Source organism: Cebus imitator, unplaced genomic scaffold (genome assembly GCF_001604975.1).
Source record: "Cebus imitator isolate Cc_AM_T3 unplaced genomic scaffold, Cebus_imitator-1.0 Scaffold689, whole genome shotgun sequence".
NCBI lineage: Eukaryota > Metazoa > Chordata > Mammalia > Primates > Cebidae > Cebus > Cebus imitator.
In genome coordinates this window covers 24,599-31,424 of record NW_016108004.1, presented here as the reverse complement: position 1 = coordinate 31,424, position 6,826 = coordinate 24,599, and the positions used below count along the sequence as shown (strand labels likewise).

Genomic DNA, 6,826 nt, shown 5'->3' with positions numbered 1-6,826 from the left:
AAAGGGTGTTAGCGGGATGCAGTGGCTCATGCCTGTAATCCCAGCACTTTGGGAGGCTGAGATGGGTGGATCATCTCAGGTCAGGAGTTCCAGAGCATCCTGTCCAAGAGATGGCGAAACCCTGTCTCTACTAAAAATACAAAAATTAGCTGGGCCTGGTGGCATGTGCCTGTAGTCCCAGCTATTTGGGAGGCTGAGATGGAAGAACTGCTTGAACCCAGGAGGCACAGGCTGCAGAGAGCCGGGATTGTGCCACCATACTCTATCCTGGGTGACAGAGCAAGACTCTGCCTAAAAAAGAAGAGGAAGAAAAAAAAGCTATTCTGCCACCTGCCACCAGTGAGGTGGTGACACCAGAATATGACATCAGCATTCACAGGCACGCCCATGGAGCGGACTGTAAGCAGCATGCCCCTTCGGCCTTGGGCACTCAAAGAGACCCAGAACTTTGCCATAAACAGATGGGGATTCCAGACGTGCTAACACTAGGCTCAAGAAAGCTGTCTGGGCCGAAGGAATAAGGAACGTTCCATACCATATCCACGTGCCGCTGTCCAGAAAGCATAACGAGGATGAAGAGTCACCAAACAAACTCTATTCTGGTTACCTGTGTGCCTATTGCCACTTTCAGAAACTGGCAGCCAGTCATTGTGGATGAGAACAAACTGTGGATTGTCACATAAAATTATAAAACTGCAGAAATGAACACATGAATGAATAAATAACTGTCCAAGTGGCAGCAGCGTGGGCAGCTGGCTCGTGCTACGCGGAGGAACTTCTGTCTGAACGCTACAAAAGGGAGTTACAGATAAAAGGCCAGGGCCCTCAGACCTTACAACCCTCAGGGATTAGGGGCAGGGAGAATTAAGCAAAGGTCTACATATGGAGTGTTGTAAACCTTATGCTCTCTTTCCCTGCCCTGATCTCAGAATCCTGGCAGCCAGGCCCAAACGAAAGACCTCCAGATTTCAGCATTTAGGTCACCCAATAGGCCAGGTTCACCATCAGCCTGACCTCCTATACAGTAAAGTCCAATGTTCAATAAACCTTAACAACTACACAGAACATTTAATTAGCTTTTAGGACTTCATTCTTTTTTTTTTTTTTTTTTTTTTGAGACGGAGTTTCACTCATGTTACCCAGGCTGGAGTGCAATGGCGCGATCTCGGCTCACCGCAACCTCCGCCTCCTGGGTTCAGGCAATTCTCCTGTCTCAGCCTCCTGAGTAGCTGTGATTACAGGCATGCACCACCATGCCCAGCTAATTTTTTGTATTTTTAGTAGAGACGGGGTTTCACCCTGTTGACCAGGATGGTCTCGATCTCTTGACCTCGTGATCCACCCGCCTCGGCCTCCCAAAGTGCTGGGATTACAGGCTTGAGCCACCGCGCCCGGCCTAGGACTTCATTCTTAAAATATCCTCAGACAGGCCAGGCGCAGTGACTCATGCCTGTAATCCCAGCACTTTGGGAGGCTGAGGTGGGCAGATCACGAGTTCAGGAGATCAAGACCACCCTGGCTAACACAGTGAAACCCCGTTGCTACTAAAAATACAAAAAATTAGCCAAGTGTGGTGGCATGTGTCTGTAGTTCCAGCTACTTGGGAGGCTGATTCAGGAGAATCGCTTGAACCCAGGAGGCTAAGGTTGCAGTAAGCTGAGATTGCACCACTGCACTCCAGCCTGGGAGACTGAGTGAGACTCTGTCACACACACAAAAAAGAAATTCTCAGACAGCCAAGGATGTTTGGGATGGGATTTCGGTATGAAAAAACAGATCAAAACAAACAATTAAAAAATGCTCCTGGAAAAAAGGGAAACAGCAATGCTGTTAACACGGTTAAAACAAACAAGCAGTCCTTCACGAGAAGCCCCTGGTTGGTTGCTATCCAAGTGGTGCTTCCTCATCACGGCCACTGCCATGCTCAGAGGTCTGTTTCTTGGGGACGTGGCTCCCAACTTTGAGGCCAATACTACCATCGGCTGCATCCATTTCCAGGAACTTTCTGGGAGACTCATGGGACATTCTCTTTCCCACCCTCAGGACTTTACCCCAGTGTGCACCACAGAGCTTGGCAGAGCTGCAAAGCTGGCACCGGAATTTGCCAAGAGGAATGTCGAGCTGACTCCCCTTTCAATAGACAGTGTTGAGGAAGGCCTTGCCTGGAGCAAGGTCACCATTGCTTCCAATGGTGAAGAGCCCAGAGAAGTCACCTTTTCCTATCATCGATGATAAGAATCGGGACCTTGCCATCCTGTATCCAGCAGAGAAGGATGAAAAGGGCGTGCCTGTGACAGCTCCTGTGGTGGTGTTTGTTTTCGGTCCTGATAAGTCGCTGAAACTCTCTATCCTCTACCCAGCTACCACTGGCAGCAACTTTGATGAGATTCTCAGGGTATTCATCTCTCTCCAGTTGACAGCAGAAAAGAGGGTTGCCACCCCAGTTGACCGGAAGGATGGGGATAGTGTGATGGTCCTTCCAACCATCCCTGAAGAAGAAGCCAAAAGACTTCTCACAAAAGGAGTCTTCACCAAAGAGCTCCCATCTGGCAAGAAATGCCTCCGCTACACACCCCAGCCTTAAGTCTCTTGGAGAAGCTGGTGCTGAGAGCCAGAGATGTCAGCTGCCAATCATATTTTCCTGCAGCAGTTCCATAAAAACATCCTGGTGTCATCACAGCCAAGGTTTTTAGGTTGCTATACTACTTGCTTATTAAATGAAAATGTCACTAAAAGTTTCTTGGGATTCTTTACTCTCTGCTTTCACCCGCACTCAATTCTGTTCATACATCAGCACTCTCTACTGGTTCTCTTTGAAATATGTTCTGTATTTAAAACTCAACTATTGTTGGATCTCTGCAGGGCTTGTGATCAGTGAGGTCATATCGGTTGATGGCTGAGAAAGCTTGTTTCACTCCATCAGAGAATGACTATCAATTTTTAAAAATTGTCCTATCACATCCTCTTTTCTGTCACCCATTTTGAAGAGCTGCAGAACTCGAGGTTCAACTTCCTCTGTAAATATCCAAGTATAAAACCCAGGAACTTAGAGTAGCCCAGATGCTCTTTAATATTCTGTGTTTTGATCACAGCTGAGAAAAAAGCTTTTTAATTCTGTACATTTCTAGTAGATAACTGAAATGAAGAGCAGGGGAAGAGATCTGTACATATTTTGCTATAAAAAAATTGTGAAAAGTTTCTATCAAAATGGAGAGACTACAGAAAAGGCTTTCCTTGGCTTGCAAGGAGGTGTAGCAGGTGTGAGCAATACTAGTGCCGTGTGCCTTTCACACAGGGTTTGCATGTATCAGTCTGCTTTCTGATGATGTGCACCATGTGAAGAGAAGAGAGAATGATTGAAAATGTTTTATTAGAGAACTCTTCTTGCAGTGGGTTGCTATTTTCTGGATTTTACTTTTTAGGAAAAAATAAAATCCTTTGTTAAAACTAGAAAACAAACAAACAAACCAAACAAGTAAAATGATTATAGCCCCAAAGAGATACGACACTGCATCTATAAGAAGGGCGGGGCACCGCGGACAAATAAGCAGGCAGAGAATGAAAACTGAAACTTGAAACTCAATAGAAGTTCTATTGAATAAAAATTCAGTAGAAGGATTAGTCTATGAAATTGAGGACATTTCTCTGAAAGTAGAACAACAGAAATAGGAGAAAATATATGATTATTAGAAACTCAATTTAGGAAACAAAATATGATTGACTAGATTTCTAGAAGGAGATTAATGAAAAAACAGAAGGAAGAAATTATTTTTTAAGAAAGGAAAAAAAGAAAGAAAACATTCTGGAAGTGAAGGACACATATTTCCTGAAAATGTAGAGAAACTCGAACTGTTTTTCCCCTGCCCTCACATCACCACAACAATCAACAGAAGACTTCTGTGACTACATGTTGGGGGTGGTTTCTTCCCACCACCAAGCTAGCAATCAGTTCTGCAGCAGGCACCAACTGGGTGTTCTCCAAATTAATTCTGACACTATTTACAGATAGCATCAGATCCCACAGGTTGAGTGCTCAGTCCCCAAGACTACCCACCCTCTAGACATCAGTCTTAAGTCCAGGCCTCCAGAACGTCTAAGACCAACTGGCTTCAATTTGAGGTTCTCATGCTTGTCTCTTTCAGTTCAATTAATTTGCTAGAGCTACTCAGAGAACTCGGAAACACATTTACCACTTTATTTTAAAGATATCACAAATAATACAGAAGAAAAAAAATGCAGAGGGTGAGGTACAGTGGAACGAGTACACAGCTTCGATGCCCTCCCCAGGTGCGCCCTCCTCCCCAGGTGCTCCCTCCTCCCCAGGTGCTCCCTCCTCCCCAGGTGCTCCCTCCTCCCCAGGTGCTCCCTCCTCCCCAGGTGCGCCCTCCTCCCAGGTGCGCCCTCCTCCCAGGTGCTCCCTCCTCCAGGAACCTCCACATGTTCCACTACCTGGAAGCTCTCTGAACCAGGTTTTTTTGAGTTTTTATGGAGGCTTCACGTGAGCATGACTGATTAAACCACTGTCTATTGGTGATCAACTTAACCTTCACTCCCCTCTCCCCTTCCCAGATGTGAGGGGGAAAGGAGTGGGGCTGAACATCCCAGCCCTCTAATCCTACCTTGGTCCTTCCTGTGACCAGCCCCCATCCGGAAGCCGCCTAGAGGCTGCCAGCCATCAATGAATCCTTAGTATATAAAAGATACCATTTTGGAGATTCTAAGGATTTTAGGAGTTTCTATGCCAGAAAAAGGGGTTGAAGACCAAATACATATTTCACAGTATCACACTGCTGAATTAAAAAGGGTACTAAATGGCCTGCACAAAAACAGTAACAAAGACCCCAAATTCTGAAACTGTTGTAATATCAGCAATAAAAAGAAGATGCAAACCCTGTGTGAAAGGCATATGGCACTAGTATTGCTCACACCTGCTACACCTTCTTGGAAGCCAAGAGAAGCCTTTTCTGCAGTCTCCCCATTTGATAGAAACTTTTCACAATTTTTTAATAGCAAAATATTTAAAAGTCTCTTCCCTCCTCTTCGCTTCAGCTGTCTACTAAAAAGGTACGGAATTTAAAATGAGCAAGCAGAGCAGACCAAGGCCCTGAATTTTGAAACTGCTGCAATATCAGGAATAAAAAGAAGTTCCTAAAAGTTTCCAGAGAGAAAAAAAGTGTCAAAAAAACAGATAAGAAACATAGTAACACTGACTTTCTTAGCATATGTACCATTTACTAGAAGGCAATGCTTTCAAAATTCTGAGGGAAAATTATCCTTAACACAGACTTTTCATACCCAGCCACATTATCAAAAAAAAGGTACGAGGGTAGGTTAGATATTTGACACGAAAAGACTTAACATGTATGTTCCTGATATACACATAGATGTACATATGTATGTAGATCAGGAACATACATGATGTGTGTGTGTGTGTGTGTGTGTGTGTGTGTCTATATCCATCCTCACACATATGCTTAGAAAATTACAGGAGGATATGCTCCAGCAAAATGAGGGAGTAATCCCTGAGGAAGAAGATACAACATCCAGGACAGGAGAGATTTGACCATGACAGGATGTCAGTTCTCGTCTAGACACAGGTCTAGATAGCACAAACCTGGTTGGGGCTGGAGAACAGAGGGCTCTAGGAGGAAGCTATCTGGGGAAACAGGGGACGGAATTGATGGAATATCTGATGATTTGGCAGGGAAAATGATATGACAAGTGTGATAGAAAACAACTAACTACATGAAAAATCATACAAGTAGGCCGGGCGTGGTGGCTCAGGCCTGTAATCCAAGCACTTTGGAGGTCAAAGTGGGTGGATCACCTGAGGTTGGGAGTTCAAGACCAGCCTGACTAACATGGTAAAACCCCATCTTAAAAAAAAAAAAAGAAAGAAAAATTATACAAGTGAAAAATTAAAACAATTATTATCTCTGGGGCAGGAGGGGAGGGGTGTGTATCAGAAAAAATATATAATCAAAGTACATTGCTGGCCGGGTGCAGTGGCTCATGCCTGTAATCCCAGCACTTTGGGAGGCCGAGGTGGGCAGATCAGGAGTTCAAGATCAGCCTGGCCAATATGGTGAAAACCCTGTTTCTACAAAAATAAAAAATAAAAAAAATTGGCCTGGTGTGGTGGCTCATGCTTGTAATGCCAGCACTTTGGAAGGCTGAGGTGGGTGGATCATTTGAGGTCAGGAATTCGCAATCAGCCTGGCCAACATGGTGAAGCCCTGTCTCCACTAAAAATACACAAATTAGCTGGACATGGTGGTGCATGCCTGTAATCCCAGCTACTTGGGAGGCTGAGGCAGGAGAATTCCTTGAGCCTGGGAAGTGGAGGTTGCAGTGAGCTAAGGTCACGGCCACTGCACTCCAATGTGGGCAAAAGAGTGAGACCCTGTCTCAAAAAAATAAATGAATAAAATAAATAAATTGCCTGGGTGTCTTGGCTCACACCTGTAATCCCAGCACTTTGGGAGGCTGAGGTGGGAGTGTCACCTGAGGTCAGGAGTTCCAGGTCAGCCTGGCCAACATGGTGAAATCCCATCTCTGCTAAAAATAACAAAAATCAGCTCGGTGTCATGGTGCACACCTGTAGTCCCAGCTCCTTGGGAGGCTGAGGCAGGAGAAGCACTCGAACCTGGGAGGTTGCAGTGAGCTGAGATCATGCCACTGCACTCCAGCCTGGGCAACAGTGAGACTCCATCTCAAAAATAAGAAAAAAAAAAGAAAAGAAAGAAAGAAAAGAAAGGAAAGAAAGGTATTCGGCCTCTTCATCACTTGTCCCGGACTGCAGCGACTCCGATGGTAACTTGAGTCT

The 6,826-nt window shown here is 45.1% G+C and overlaps 1 protein-coding gene and 1 pseudogene across 2 annotated transcripts in view; one reads left to right on the top strand and one right to left on the bottom strand.

Annotated features, from left to right (window-relative positions):
* The window catches only part of IL17RA (interleukin 17 receptor A), a 37,720-nt gene that overhangs the window by 26,654 nt on the left and 4,240 nt on the right, over window positions 1–6,826 (bottom strand). The window lies entirely within an intron of this gene.
* LOC108296190 lies at window positions 1,648–3,449 on the top strand (annotated as a pseudogene). The gene has a single exon (XR_005198344.1). The product of XR_005198344.1 is annotated as a peroxiredoxin-6-like (transcript).